The sequence below is a fragment of the Anas platyrhynchos genome, chromosome 1 (genome assembly GCF_047663525.1).
Source record: "Anas platyrhynchos isolate ZD024472 breed Pekin duck chromosome 1, IASCAAS_PekinDuck_T2T, whole genome shotgun sequence".
In the NCBI taxonomy this organism is placed as follows: Eukaryota; Metazoa; Chordata; class Aves; order Anseriformes; family Anatidae; genus Anas; species Anas platyrhynchos.
This window is the reverse complement of record NC_092587.1, coordinates 151,739,157-151,755,657: the sequence shown is the minus strand read 5'-3', so window position 1 is coordinate 151,755,657 and position 16,501 is coordinate 151,739,157. Positions and strand designations below refer to the sequence as shown.

General features: G+C 39.9%; 1 protein-coding gene across 1 annotated transcript in view; it reads left to right on the top strand.

The window, feature by feature from the left end:
- Positions 1–16,501, top strand: part of PCCA (propionyl-CoA carboxylase subunit alpha) — a 279,424-nt gene that overhangs the window by 221,995 nt on the left and 40,928 nt on the right. The window lies entirely within an intron of this gene.

Genomic DNA, 16,501 nt, shown 5'->3' with positions numbered 1-16,501 from the left:
TTTTAGAATTTAGTCCTGACATCCTCATGCACTATAGCTTTTGAGCAAAAGTACATTAAGATTGCATATGATAATGCTTTCATTCCACTTACAATTAGTTCTTCTACAAGTCCTATGAAGCCATTTTTGGGGAGGTATAATATAGTAAGATTAAACTTAAAAGTAGACTTGCATGTTTTCTAGAGATGAAGGCTGCTCCTTCTTTATGTATATGTCCACATACACATATATGTGTCTTATTCAATAGCAAGCAGAGCAACAGGTACAAATAAAACATAAAATACATTTTTTTCTCTGCAGTATTGTTTTTGTAGTGATGTTTCAGCTCTGCAGTTGCATCCTGCATATGCAAGATCACTGCTAGCTGACTGATCTTGATAGTCTTGGGTGAAAAAGAAAAACACCACACACAATTACTCCAAGTAGATCAGATACAAATATTAATGCAACTTCATAAGATAATATTGAAAAGATTTTAATTGAATCCCAAATGTGCTGTAGCACTGGGAAAGTGGCATTAAAAATTAAATGTGTTAAGTGAGATGTGAAAACATTTTGTGTTCATATGTTAGAGGTGCCCTGGAGTTCTGCTTACAGGCTATAACTGTTGTGCTGGGCCTTGTGCAACAAGATAAAGACAAAAGAGGGTACAGTTTTGATTTGGTTTTGTCTTAAAAACAGAAAATTGATGATGAAACAGCTAATAGATTATAATATATATCAAATCTTACTGACAAGCTCATGTTGTGTTTACTGGATTCTTGTTATTTTGGGAAATCAAGTGTATGATTATAACTAAAATTCTCAGGAGGACTAAAAAGAAAACCCTGTAGTACTCTATCCCCCATTTTGATTTAGTATAAATTATGCATGTGTCCTGCTGATCAAACCCAGGGAGAGAACTTCAGTGAGCAGGATAGAGATGCAGTAATTAAATCTGTTTCCCAGAGTTTGCTCTGTTACCAGATTTCCCACATTTCCCAAGACAGTCTTCACTTGTGTTCCTATCAGTTCTTCTAGCTTACTGTCCTTTTCCTTCTCCTTAAGTCAGTTTTCTTTATTTAATTTATCCTTTGCTCCTTTGGATGCAAAGGATAGAGTGGGAAGATGATTTTTCTTTACAGTGATACCCTTACAGTGATATCCTCTGCATATTGCCTACACATATAGATAGATCTATGTGTGCACAACTGCATGTGTATGTGTGCACATGCACAAATGTAGATGTTTAATCAAATAAAAGAATATCATGAATGGAAGTTCTAGAAACACATTTTGGGCTTTCCATTATATATTTCTTATTAAACCTTTACTGACATAAAAATACAATCAAGATAGTAAGTGAAAATAATATTTAGCAGCAAGAAACTGATTTCTCATTATTACTATAATGTATTATCAACGTAGTAAACCATTTATAAAATTATTATTATGCCTTTTTTTCATAGTAGAAACCACTAGGGAAAGCTGTAAGTATTCTGTGCTACTTTTGACGGGCAAATTTTGATGGCACTACAGTGGTGGCAGACGGTATGGTGCTATTTAGCGTACACACTGCTGGCCTGTCCATCAGCACGTATTTTTAGAACGAGCTGATTGGGAGCACGGCTCCTTGGCATGTCAAGAGGGCATCAGCTTAGATAAATGGTTTAACTTGATTTTTTGACACTGGATGAGAGAAACAGTTCTGCTACTGGTTTTTGATAAAACACAAACTCTGCTTCAGGAAGCCAGCTGCCACTCTGAGGAGAAGTGAAAAGTATGCTTCTCTATTAGGGGGCATCCTTGATATTTCATTTAGCTTAGTGAAAGACAGAGAAAGCTACACTGCAGCAGAAAGACAACAGTATGATATGATTTCTGCGGCGTAACATACGGCAAACACGGACAGTAGGGCAAATGTTTCTATTAGTGTGGCAGTATATTTCTGTTGTTTTAACGGAGAACAGGGAAAATGTTGCTTTTCCCTTAACTCGTAGCTTTGAGTGAACGGTTAGCATCATTCAGGGGATCTAACACAATTTTGTTTTTCTGATCACAACTAGAATTTTTTGTTCTTTAAGTATTGTTCAGTCTTCAAATTAGTTTGGCATTAGCTTACTTTCTGTGAATTGTCTTTTAGTAGAAGGTTATTCTAGGAAACTACAGTGATGTGATTTATTTTTCTTGAGATGGTAACAGTTTGAGTCCTAACCTAGACTATTTCAGAACAGTTGATGTGTTATTGTCATGGCTGAGATTTTACCTGAGTTTTTACGCATTGTTTGTCTCTGGTGGTCATGATGCAGTATCATGTGCTCATGGAGTCCTGTTGTTCTGCCATTTTCTCTAAAATTATTCAGGTAGTTCTCTTTATTAATAACATTATTGTTAACACCAAGAAATCTCGTTGTGATATATAGTGTACACAGAGGAAGGAAACAAGATAATCCACGCTTCAGATTAATATCCAAAATCATACCCAAAAGCCAGAATACCAGGAAACAGGGAGGCAGCATTCTATGGGTTGTCTCCCATATGTAGGCAGCTCACAGAAGTAGATTTGTAACAAATATCTATAGAAAATTGGTAAGATCTATACAAAAAGCTTCTGCGATTCAACAGCCTTTAGGTTTGTGCAGTCCTTTCAGAGAACCACAGTTCCTCCTTCATTCTGCTTCCTAGTTAGCCTCCAGTTTTGGTTGTCTCTTGTTCCACTTTTTTTTTTTTTTCTTCCCCTCTTAGAGGACTGTTATCTGCTGGACCACTGATGGTCCCATTCTGATACCTGATCATTTACTTGATTACTCATGCCTCTATCAGCTGGACTTCAGCAATGAAATGCATCTGGGCAGACAGCCTTTAAGGCAAAGAAAAATTCAAGTACAGAGAGTACTGCAGATTTTTGTGGAAGCTTTAAACTTATTCTGAAGTGTGTGTAATGGCCTCTGTGTAGAATTTCAAATTAAGAAATGCTTTCTTTATGTTTGGATAGTGAGTGGCCTGGCTCCATCCTATCCATGACATCATTGTCAGCTTTGAGCTGAAGACCGTGCTAGACAGCAATGTTCTGCTGGCCCAGAGAAATGCTTCTCTTGAAAGAGACAGTCCCAGACAGTGAAAAATCCCCAGCTGCAGAGGAAGATTGTAACCCTCGCTATCCTCTGCTCATCATTCACAGCATTTTTTGACCTTCTATTCAATAATGTTAGAACAGCAATGCAGAGAAAGAGCCACGTCTTTCCTTTGGGGGAATGATGAAGCAACATATGTGACAGACTTTAGTCATTTTGCTTAGTACGTTACGTGGCAGTGTTCCTTCAGTGGTGAATGCAATATTGGAACCCACGAAGAACAGAGTGGAGTTATTCTGGCCTAAAGATCATGCCTTTTTCAGATGCTTCTGAGCTCCCTGGCACCGTTTCCTTGGTTCAGCCTTCTCACTGGAGGTTTTTCCATTGCTTCAGTCTCATCCCTGACAGAGTGCTTTTTGCTGTGTTTGATTTACAGAACTGAAGTTTTGCTGTGGGAGCATATGCTGTCATGTGATTAATATCACCTTGTTCATATTGTGCTTGCCTTTTTCCAGACCCACTCAAAGTAGTTTAGTGATTTACCACCCCCACCACTGGATCTACAGACTCCAGATGGAAAAAAATGAATTTTGGAAATTTAGTCTCTGTCAATCCCTGGCCATGCTTTTTAGTATAGTTGGCATATATTCTAGTACAGTAGTGATCATTCAATATTAATGACTTTTTGATTATTCCTTAACTGCTTCCAGATAAGTTGGCAAAAGGATGCTTCATAAACAATCAGGGTTATTAGTTATGCATGTTGTTCATGAAGTTGGTCAGAAATTGAGAGCTTTACATTCAGGCATTCCTCAAAATTTTTGCCTTTGCTTCCTGGCTTATTGCATATTCATCATTTATGTATCAAAGGTAACCTTAGGGGCCACAGTTCAATTGCTTCTCACTGCTGATTCCTTTTCCCATTCTCCCTACTGCAATGACTTGTCTGCTGTTCCTTCAACAGCAAACTTCCAACTTTCCTGTCCTATTACCGAGGCTTACAAATTGTCCTGGAACTTTTCAGTCTGTATATAATCTCATCAGCTTCCAGACAGCTTCCTCCTTTTTTCTTTCTCCTTCCATTCTTACAAACTCCAATTAAATGGCAATATAGATGGGAAGCTTTGACTGTATGAGTCTGATTTAGTTCACAATGACAGATGTTTAACAACGTGCTTCTTTCACCCTTACAAATCATTGCAGTTCTTAACAGATTTTCTTTCTTTCTGCTTTTCTTTCTGTGTGTGACACTTGAGGCACTTTATATACTGAAGATTTATGCAGACTTTCAAACATTGATTGAAAACCTGAAGAGGTTACAAAGATTATCTGTATTGGAATATGTAGAGTATTAGCCAAAAGAAAATAAATATAGTCCAGTACGTGTTTATTTTGCAAGCCAGTATCTTTTTTTTTTAAAAAACAAAAACAAAAACAAAAATCAGTTTTCTTACTTTTCCCTTCCATAAGCCTTAAGATCAGGGTCCCTGCTCATTTAAAGGGAACTTTATGACTGTGTAGATTTTTGTCTTTTTGGCTAGTTTCAGAGCCTCTCTGAACCACTGTACTTCTAGTAGTAGAGCTTCTGTCAGAGGAATTACAGCAGTGCAGAAGGTGTCACTAGGAAAAATGGTCAGTTGCTTTGGAAATGTTAACTTCTGCAAATTCCTTTTGAACATGGACAGTGAGAATCCTGAGTCTGGCTACAAACTTCTGCAGTATACTGCAGAAAGGGGGCATTTCATGCAACATGGATTTAGCTTCTGAAAGCAATGATATCCATGCTTATACATTAGGACTGAAAAGTGAGAATTGTTCCAGCTGACGTGATGCAGACGATGGTATGCTACCATGCAGCTACACATGCCCTTCTCATGTTACACATCTGTATATTTGAAAGCATAAAGTATAGTAAATATATTAAAGCTGTCCACTGGGAGTGAACTCTCAAAAGCACCTGAGAGATTTAGAAATACCGGTGTTACCAAAAACCATGTCCTAAAATCACTTAGGTTATTTTGGGATTCTTGCTCAGGATTCCGTCGTAAGGAGAAATATGAAAGTGCTTGGAGTTCTTTCTGAATTTTGCTTTGACTTAAAACTAATCAGAAGCTTGCACGTATTTCAATCACTTGGAGCCCGTGAGTCTCAGCGTGGGTGCAGTCTGAGATTTCAGAATGGGGCTAATGGGAGCAGCATCTCTTTGCTATGGGTTAATAATCTTCCAAAATAAAAAAAGAGAAGCTTAGAAAATATTGGATACTGAGGTTGTTTAAGAAAGAGGAGACATACCAGACAGAGGACAGAGATCTGTAGGAAATCAGGTTCCTCAAGTTCCTCAACTTCCCGTAGTCTTTGAGACCTTCTCGAGTGAGAGCTAACAGTGTCAAGGTGAAACAGGAGCTGCTTACGTGCATGTTGGATGGCCAATGTAAACCTGCAGGCTGCCCAACTGGCTGCTGCCAAGTTGCCTTTGCCTTATCCGGAGTGTGAATTTAGGTCTCCTGTTTCCTCAACACAGCCACTGCTCTTCAGAAGAGCTGTGGAAAGTGTAGTCATAATTCCTACTGCACTTACAGGCGGTTGGATTTATCTGCCTTTTCTTCAAATTTGGTCGAAGTTTATCAGCAGGTTAAAATAATGTCTGTGGGTGCATACAGGATAATTATACAGAATGAGTTGGGGATGAGGATTGAGAGACAGAAAATCTGGTTTGTGAGCCTTTCTGTCTTAGGAAATCAGACAAGAAATGGTATATTGCATTGAGGTCCTAAATGTTTTACTACTTATTTGTTCATTTTTAATCATGGCCTTTTTTTTTTCTGTTTTAAATTAAAGCTTTAATTTGCAGAGAAAATGTGTGATAACATCATAAGTAGGTGAGAATTCCCTCGAATGTGCTTCGTGTAAGTGGATTATGCAGTGTGTGTGTTGACTGTATTATAGGAGTCTCTGCATATAATAAATTATGCCCCTTATCCCTCATGATATCCCACAGAAACAAATGGAAAAATAAGAAATTCTGATTTCCCACACATCATTTGACAAGTTTCTTTCTTAATCATCTTGGTAATGCTTTAAGGACAAGGACTGAACGTGGTTGATTAGCCTGTTACTTCTTGGAACACAAGTTGACAGGTTACCCGAGTGTAACTCAAGTGATTTCCTTTGGTAGACAGATTTACCAACGTTGAAAGAAATTTTTAGTTGCTTTGTCTGGTCTGGCTAAAGAAATATTTTGTTGTTGTTGTTGTTTTTTAAGCTATATCAAGACTGTTACATCATACTGAAGATCTAGCTTTTTTTTTTTTTTTTTTTTTTTTTTTTCCCCTGAAGAAGATGTCTACTGCCAAATAATAAACATATGTGTAGCCTGTGTTTTTAAACAGCTTTTTGATGGCTGCAGCTTTGGCGTATACCCAAGAACTGTTTAGGAGGTATTAATTTATATGGCTTTGAAGCTTAACCAGGGATCTTAATGAAACAAAGGCATGATGAAGTTAGTAAAGCTAATTTAAGTCTCTGAATGTAAATTTTAAATTAAGTTTTTATTGATAATAAATATACTTTGTTTCTCATTAGTCTTCTAGGCTTCAGTGGTAATATCAGTAAAATAAACATGTTTTACAAAGATTTAACATTAAAAATGCTATTAATATGACCCTTGGTACACCAGCACAATTAGATTTCAAAGTGAGCATTTAGGATGTAACAGCGATTAATGACAACCATCGAAAACAATTTTGAACTCCATCAGTTTAACTCAGGAGGGTAAACTTAATATGATAATTTATCTAGTTGAATTGTATCAGCTTAGCAGGAAAGTATGCAAATATGTGACCCTTACCTAGAATCTAAATGGATGCTGTGCTGATAGATTTATCAGTTCCATTAAAGAACTTTAGGGAACTTTGGAATTTCAGCAATTGTTCCCTCGGAGGCTGAAAACCAAACCTGATCTCATACTGGGACCATTCTGGTCTGCATATTTCCATAATTTGCCTTTGCTACTAATATGACAGCAAGACGCAAATAACTGTTTCTAATAATATCAAATGGAGTTGTGGAGGACAGCATTTTAATGTAGTAAAAGACCTCCCTGTGGGGTTGTTATTGCCACTATAGAACAGCAGTTACACAGTTGCAACAATAGTCTCTTAATTGATTCGTTTAATTAGCAAGAGATGAAGCTTGTGCTGCATCTTGTCATCTGTTATCATGGGGGCGGCTACAGAGAGAATCTCTGCATTTGTCACTCTTTACATGAGGGTTTAAGGAGCCTAAAAGGAAGCTTCCAAACGCATTTCAGCTAGAGAGGTGAGCTTTAGTCAGAATGTTTTGTGGGTGTGCTTCCACTTGGATTGTCAATGCGTGGACGTGCCTGGTTCAAGTCATGAAACACTGGTGTGGTCTCCAGAGCAGAATTTATGACAAAGCATTGTTTTACTGGGGGAAAATCTTAATCCAGATATGCTTGGCATTTCTAACCTAAATATGCAAATCTAAGTATTATAGGAATGGTGGATTATTTGGGGCATCAGTATTGTAACAGTTGACTAGATTTACTTGGAAAAAATAGGGTCAGATTAGTGAAACTGGCCATCTGGCTTGGGATTGTTTTTTAGTGGCATTTTTGTTTCCAGACAAGATAAACAATGAGTTACAAGACCACATGCTCCATGGTAGGAAGCATGTGTAAAAGAGAGACATTCTTTGCAGTTGGTTTTCCCTGGAGTAGTTATGCATACAGACACAGTGCTGTGCTTGCTTCTGGGAAATGAAGTCATTTTTTATTCAGAGCTATTTTATTTAAGCTTTGAGGGTATGTAAACAAATGCATTTTAAAGGTACGTAAGTATAGTGGAGCTTCGATTTCATTTTTCTCCTCTCCTTGGCTTAGTTTTGTCTTCTGTTCAAGGTTATTCTTCCTTATGGAAGGGAATATTTCTAGAGGAGGACAAACTTCTTGTTAAATGCTAATTAAGAAAACGAAGGTTACATTGGCATGCTTCCATTGTCATAGAACTGACCTAAAGTAAAGGATCTCAGATTAGTCTGAAATAAATTAGAGGGGGAAGCAAGTAATTCTGTGCACATGAAACACTTGAGATGTCTACTCCCGCTCTGTTTTTTTAAATGTGCGTGCTTCTGTTTTGTTTCTGTTGTTATTTTGGTTGGTCGGTTTTCTTTTTCCACTTGTGTGCTGTAATGTAGGAGATGTCATCATAATTTTGGAGTATGCTGGTGCTGTCAATCCATTTAGCAAGGAGACAACATGCTTTTAGAGAAGGCTTCTTTTTTAGGACAATTTAAACAAAGATTTAGCCCACTTATCACCAAAGGTCCCATGGTAATTTCCACAAGGTTCTGAGATTGCTGCATGTTCTGAGAGTCTTGGCCAAAGTCCACTTTGTGTAATTACCTTCTGTCTACATAAATCCCTAATGTAATTTTAGATGTGTTTTGGTATTTTTCACTTCCTGTCCTAAATAGAGAAAATATTGCCACACACTGCTTGTAATTACTGTGGGTTGCATCTGAAGTTCAAATAAAGAGATTCCTGTAAATTGCTTTAGCAAATTTTGTTCTCCCATTGCTAGAGCACAAGAATACATGACAAAAGATGAGTAAACAGTAGGTTATCCAATCAAATTCACACACCAATGTAATAACTGATTTTTTTACTTCTCTGCTCTGTTCCATTTTGGCTATCTATGAGCTAAAATTTATCTGCTGATAGGACCGTCACTGAGGGAAAAGGCCAACTTTGAGATCATGTTAGAGGTCAAACTTAACACACTGCAATATACTTTGAAGCAGGTAGAAAGCCAGTATGGGGCTCTAAGTGCTATCGTCATGCACTGAGTTGTCTTTTCCTTGTGTTCCACACTTTCTTGCTCACACTGCTGAAACTCTTGCCTTTTGTATCATATCTTAATGCAAACTGGTTTCAGTTCCTCTTTGCGGATGCCTGTCATGGAATCCAGAATGTGTGTTCAACCATGCTGTCTTTAAAATTATCTGCTTCTGTTACTCTGTGTTGTCTCTTTTGACAGGTTTTATTGCCTTATCCATGAAGTTCAGTCCTCCTGTCACAAAGACTTATATTACTTTATTATACGCCATGCCAAATATTCTTCATGATATTTCATTTGTTCTTTCTAGTCATCCTTTCTATGATTTTTCCATACCTGTCTTCTCCATCTGTTCTCAGATTGCTTCTCTTGGGCATTCCCCATGTCAAGGTTTTTAGGAATGCTTTTTTTCCCTAGAAATATATGGGTTGAGAAGAGAGGTATTACTATTAACCTGACATTAACTCTCATGTTGTTGTGTAAGCTCCATTTAGAAGCACAAGGACCAGAATAAACTAGAGAAAAATTGCTGTGCATCAGCACAGTACTGGAGTTAACATCTTGACTGATGGAACACCAGAAACTCTTGTTGCTTGTAAAGCAAAAGTTTTTCCTTTGCCCCTGTTGTGTGTCTTACAGTATATGGGTGCAGTTTAGTCATTGCTTGTAAAATAGAGTATTAGCTTTCAATTGATATTTTGAAGCTCAGCAATTTTTTTTTCCATTTACGTTTATATACAAGTAACAGGGGAACTGAATTTACTAAGCAGGAACAGACAGTTTACATGAATTTTTATGGAACTAAAGCTTCACAGAAATTCCTTGTCAAGTACATTGAAAACTACATTAACAGTGTTTTAACATAAATCTCATGCATCTCTGCTTTTCTGGAAGACAGCAATCCACACTGCTTGTACAAATAGGCCGTCTTCATCTTCATTTCATTCATGCCATTTGATATTTATAGCCCTTGCCCATAGTGAGGCGAAGGAAGGTGAAGGGCAGAGCAGTTGTAGTAGGAAGTATCATGCTCGTGTGACCATCTCCCAAACTCCAGTCTTACGTCTTGGAGAGATGCCATGTTGGCAGGGTGCGCAGGAAGTATTAGCATAGCAAATTGTGTTATGAGCAGCAGAACCACAACAAGCTTCTTCCTGCATCTGATGATAATTGTTTGATTGGGGGGGAGGGAGGGAGAAAACGGAGGTCAGGGCAAAGCGGATGAAAAGGAAAGGCCCGCACTATTGTGAGAAGAGCGAAAACAAACTGCCCCTGTGCCAAAGAGCTTCAGTGTACACAGCACAACAACGCTGAATGGGACACGGGAATATTCCATCATGCCCAGAAGGCTTGGTTGGTAGGAAAGATGTGGTGATCTCCTGTGTTTCCACTGTTACCTCCTCGTCCTCCTTACTTCAGAGGAATTTCTCCTGAAGGGCCCTCAGAACCATCTCTCGCTTCTGCTTTCTTTGATGTCAGTCTTCATATGAGGAAGAACAAAAATGTTTGAGTTTTAAAATACTTATGTTAGTGTTCTGTTACAAGTCTTTGGGTGTTCCTTATTTTTTAGTGAAGATTTTGTGTTGTTTTGTTTTCTTTCTCCCTGCATTTATCTTTTAGTTATAAAAGAGCCCCAGGGACTCCCTCCCTTAGTCTTTTATGTTCCAAGCCCACTGTTAACATTTAACAAATACTCAGCAAGCAGAACAAACTGGTCACTGTACCAAAGCCAGATCTGGACCCAGCATCAAGGAGATCACAGTTACATCCTGAAAGGCATCTGTCCCACTGAAGTTTTTTTTGATGCACCGACTCAGAAGGGCGTGTGTGAAGGTGGAAATATACTGGTTTATGACATCAAGTGGTGGCTTTCATGAGGCACAAACTGTAGTCATGTTTCCTGTAACGCAAAAGATACCTTAGAGAGGTTGAGAGGCATCTCAAAATGCAAAAGAGGCAGTGAGTTTCTCCTCTCTTAAAATATTTCTTACCATGTTGCAGGCAAGATTAGAACCCAGAACTTTACTGTTTCCTGATTTATCTCAAATAAACAAATAGAAATGCAATGTTACTTGTGAGTTAACTGTGCAACTTGGAGAGGCCAGAGAGGCATCTCAGGATTGAAGAATATTTAAGGTTGGAAGGGACTCCGCTGTTCAAAGCAGGGCCAACTCGAGCAGGCTGACCAGGGCCGTGTCCATTTGGCTTTTGATTGCCTCTAAGGGACTCCATAACTCCACATCTTGACAGCGATTGTACAAATTCCTGGACATCCCAAAAGGCATTACAGGGCAGTGATACAGAAGTAATACAGATAGAGAAAATCAGGGCAAGCAATTGCAGGTTTGCAGTAATGCTGTGTGTAAAAGGGAATAATCATTCTTTTCGAGAGCTCGAGTGACTGCACTCAAGTCTCCAGTTGAGGAGAGGTCAGAAGTTCCACATCTAATCTGAAAAAGGCTGGACACTTGCGATAGAAACATAAGCATGCAGCAGAATGCACTGGTACTACTGTAGGAGTTTGATGATCAAGAGAGCTCTGGCAGGTTGATGTCTCTTAACCTGTCAAAATCCAGCTGGAAGGGAATGATGGAAGCTGTAGAGGAGGTTAAGAAGAGATTATCACCAGAGATGAATTGAACTCTCAAACAGACTACCATTAGCACCCTGAAGGAATAAAGATTTTAATAGGAACATCTGTAGAGTATGCAGGAAACAGGATATCAGAAGCAAAGTGTCAAGCAAAGGGAATTTGTATCTTTTTTTTCTTGCTTTTTTTTCTTTTCTTCCCAGCAAATGCTTTATAACCTTGTCACTGTTAAATGTTAAAAAGTAAGTACGTGTTTTCTGTGGATGTGTGTAAGTTCAATGCTTTTTCTTTGGATGGTAGATAAATTTTCAAAGGGAAAAAAGTGCATGGCTTAGGGAATATTAGGTGCGTGCCTCGATAACCTGAGGATTCGCTGAGAAGGTAAGAAGTAGAAAAATAGTATCAAAGCTATTAATTTCCCTCCACGATCTAAAGGGTCAGTGGTTTGTCCTTTCCTCGTTTAGAGAGTTTTTCTTTATTACTAGGATCATGATTGCTGGCTTATTTCCATGCAGGTTTCCCTACATTGTTATTTGCCCTGCTCCAGAGGCAGCTCTGCTTGTGGCAAACAATGCCTTTTACCCTTCTCCCTTTCCTTTTAGCTCTAATCCTCTAGCAGTTGTTGAGAGGCAGAAAGAACCCAAAGCCACTGAGTTTCCTGGAATTTAGGAGGAAGATCTCACAAGCACAACACTGAATAATCCACCCTCGGTGGATCTTTCTACTGAGACCGCATTGGCAATTGTGAACTCGGGCCAGAGGGAGATGCAATTGTATTCTTTTCAGGTGTGTGCGTGCTCTGTGGAAGCTCCTCCAGCACTGTGCCAACTCTGAAAGCATTTTAAAACCCATGTGGTGTTTCAATTTTGGTCATGGTGCAGGTGGCACACGTTGGTTCCAAACCCACTTTCAGCACTGTGAGAGTGACGGGAGGCCCTTCCAACTGCAGACAACACAAACTGCGACTCCACTCCGAATTTTTTCTGCCTGGCTCTTTTTGTGGTCCGGGCCACCGCTAGAATTACACTGGGACCAGCTTTGGTAACAGGAGGGATGTAATGTCTTATCTGAAGCATCTCATCTGGAAAAGCATTATTCTTGCTGACAGATGGTCTTGCATTGTCTTGAGCCTGTGCTGTGTGCTTGTCCTGAATCGAGCAGTTAGCCTCAGATTACTGACCGCTCTGTTGAAACTGGCACAGGTTTTCCAAAGAATTTGGGCGTGCTGTGGGGTGGGGAACAGATTCCCCAATAGTTTAGCTGTGTTGAATGGAAGTGGGAGAATCTGAGCCCAGCTGAGCATCAGCTCTGCTCCTTGGGCTTGTAGGATGCAAGGTGAACTGTTGTCTTACAGGCCTTGCAGCGTTGTTCTGGGCCATGAGGGAAGGGGCTGTGAGAAGCCCTAGTGAGGCAACTACCTGAGGTTGTAGTGGAGATAGCAGAAGGACACTGGATCTCCTTTCCCTTATGTTAACGCTGATGAACAGCGTAAAAATGTCTGGGAGGGAAGTCAGACCGGAGGCTGTCATTTCCCCCTATCTCCATTTATGTCGTAGCATGAGATGCTCAGCTCCACCAAGGCAGATGCTTGGTTTTCTGCGCAGGCTGTAAGTTGAATGGCACGTTTCAGTTTTTGTTTCAGCGCAGACTATCCTGCTCTCCGGGCCTTTGTGACCGCTCTGCAGCGGGAGGTGAGCAGCGGAGAAGTTCCCCTGCAGAAAAGCTTTGTACAAACGCAGCTGCTTCCTAGGAAACTCACTGCCACAGGCAGGCTCTTTATACGGATGGGGCTTAAAGGCCTGGCAGCTGCTGGAAAAGGGTTGTGGCGTACTTCGCCCTTGTGTCCAAATGAGAGCTGCATCTCAGTACCTAAAGGATTCGGCTGTGCCTGAGAGCTCATAACTAGACCTCCAGGGCTGAGTAAACCCAACTCCGTGCAGCCCTCTGGAGTGCATCCTGAAACTGCTTTGTTTTGGTTTTGATCCATTTTTCGTTCAGCGTCAGGATTTCCTTATGTAATATACGGCTAAAAGTGATTTTAAAGTGCTTCGGTTTAATTGTGTTTTTGTTCCCCAGCCCCATGCTTTTATGTTTGAAGGCTCCATTAGTGTCCATAACAAAGGGAGAGTAACACAGATGGTAAACATTTTTACCACAGAACACCAGCAGTGAACACCATAGCACTGATTTAGGAGTCTCTGCGCTGTGCTTGCTCAGCTGTATATAATCACTCTCATTTCCTTCCCTTGGGTTTCTGGCCAGCTCAGGGAGACTTTGCTGGCATGCTCAGAGAAGTCTCCCTGGCATCACTCGGTGCTCACATGTACAGAGCAAGAAGCTCTGCAGTGGAGCTAGTGTCAGCTTTCTCCTGGCATGTCGTCTGATTTGCAGAAATGTAGTTTCACCGAATGTACTAAAATTAAGCCTCTTTGGCGTGAGGAAAATATTCTCAGGCAGCCCTTGCAGTTATAATGCTCTTGAAGGTCTCCCTGATATAAAAGATGATAATCCTGGGGGACTCTGGTTTGCCTTGCCCGAGTTTTGCGGGGTAGTTGCCACAGCGGAAGCTAGTGTGCATTTGGTGCAAAACAACGATATTTTTAATGTCTCAATTTCCTTTCTGGGAATGCTGATGGAAAGATGAATGCTGTGAAGAAGGGCTGTTGGTTCTCTGTCGTAGTTCAAATAAAAGTGTGAGGTTCTTCTTTTATCTTTTCACTTTGTTTGTACAAACAAAAGAGTGAACTTGGGCTTCGTCTATGAAAAATGCGAGTGGCTTTCCTTTTGTACTTAGATGAGAGAGATAATCCCTAACTAAAATTTCACATTAGCATTCTGCTCGTAAAATAGAAAAGTGTCCTTTGGGCCCCAAAAAGTATTTTTTTTGTTTGTTTGTTTTCTTTAAACAAGCATGCACAACTGTATAGTGGTGGCCCATTTTAGCGACTTGTTTACTGGTCTGGCTTTCATATCCAAATTCTTGGCTACGGCCAACGCATTCAAATAGTTTTCTCTTTGTTGAAAGAAGAAGATGAAAATTGTCTGAAATTTGAGCCAAGTTCACATTCTCTGGAGTACCATTTCAGTTTTTGGAAGGGCTGTCTAATGTGGAGCAACTGACAACTCTAGCCAGGTTTGTTTGAACAATCTAAACTTAAAGAAGAGACAGCAAAACAAATACTTTTTAATTCTTGTGCTTTTTATATTTACACTGGCGGTGGTGTCTTCCTCAGATAAAACGTTTTGATATTAAGCAGTTCCTCTAATTTTACTGGGCTCTGTTTCTTTTTATGGTAACACACACTGTGCAGGAAGGTCATTATACGGGAGAAAAAAGCTGTCAGCATAAAAGAGAAAGTTAACATTGCACATGTTGTCTTTGTTTATGGGGTTCCTGGAATGTGCTGAGAATCGAGCCAAATGATGGCTTAAGCTGTTCCTTTTAATATGCCAGACAGCTTCTTTGTATGTCCTGCAGTAACAGGTACTGCACCTTGCAAGTACAGGTTGCAAAATTACCTGTGAAGACATCCAGAACGGTTCCTTTGTATGTTGCTGGTGCTTGCTTTAAAGGCCGTTCACATTTTCTGTGCCATTTGGAGGAATGTGACTGTTGTGACATTCAATTAACCCAACTGTGTGCAATAAGAGCACTGAAATTAATAACCAAACGTATTGGTTGTGCATTCATAGCCAGCTTAGGGTAGTGCTGGTCTCCGCGTTGCCTGATGACTGCACATCACAGGGAGCCTTGCAAACTGCATTGGTGATTTTTGTCTCATTTAGTATTGCATTAACATCTGTGTTACAAATGGCCATTCATCAGCTGGCATTTTTGTTCGAGTTCTAGAAGCGAGATGAAAGCAAATGGCAGCTACTTCTCATTTTTTGAGTTCCATCCCCAAACAAGTTACGTGTCTAAGGTTAAAGCAGGGCAAGGGTGTAAAAGCCATGAATAATCATTAGGTTACGTAAGTGGTAGTAAATTCTTTAATTTTGTACCCTATTAAAAGAAGAGTAAAACCTTGTCTTCCGTCAGGCGAACCTACCACCTTCAGTTTATACTAGAAATGAGCTTCCTAAATTTACAGGGGGTGACCAGGTGTTAACTGTTTTTAGAGATTCCTGCTGAACCAGTCCTGCGCAGGAGTGGTGAAGGAATCTTGAAGACTTGGGATGCAAGGGATAAAACGAACAATTAAAGGATAATAGTGAGTTGGGAAGGAAAGGGAAGATGACTAGCCAGGAAGGATTAGCTTGAGTCGGGAACGAATTTCCTGAAATTAGTCAAGCAGGTGCTTAAAGGGAGGTGGGTTATTCTCTGAAGGAGTGATTTTCAGAAATCTGTGAGCCAGTTAAGGTCTGAGAAGCCAGCGAGGAAGAAACCTTACTGGGGAATAGATGGATGGTGCCTGGTCGAGTCAGGAATAAAGTATGATGCTCTTGGAAGAAGACACGATTTCCACTCCTCCCTGGGATGTTTTCTAGCTCCATCCCTGTACTTTGACCTCAAGGAGCTAGAGCCAGTGCAAGTGACAGGCTAGGTACGGGCATGTGGGAGGAGAGGGCTTGCAGTTTCTGCTGAGAAGAATTGGTGTAGCACGACCTGTTGGTGCAGTGTGAGCGTAATCTCGTGAAATGGATTGGTGTTCACAGATACTCCAGCTACCTGTGTTTATTTTTATTAAAATATTCTGAGATCAATTCTGTTAGCTCAAGTGTGTACACATCTGCCTTGTGAATCAAAATGAGGGTTTGGTTTTCTCATTTTCAATGTGTTTCATTATACTGGATTCCTTTACAAGCCAAGCTGGTATTTTTTTGGCTGAGTTCATGTTGGATATGTATGGGAATGGACACCTCAAATGCTAATTTCTGATTTTTATATGCACTGTAACACCTACATTATTTCTTTGGGGATTAACATTCTTTAGGCAATGGTTTTGTTCGGGAGCAATCACATTAGTGTTCAGTAAAGCTGAAACTGTACATTTTATTCTCTG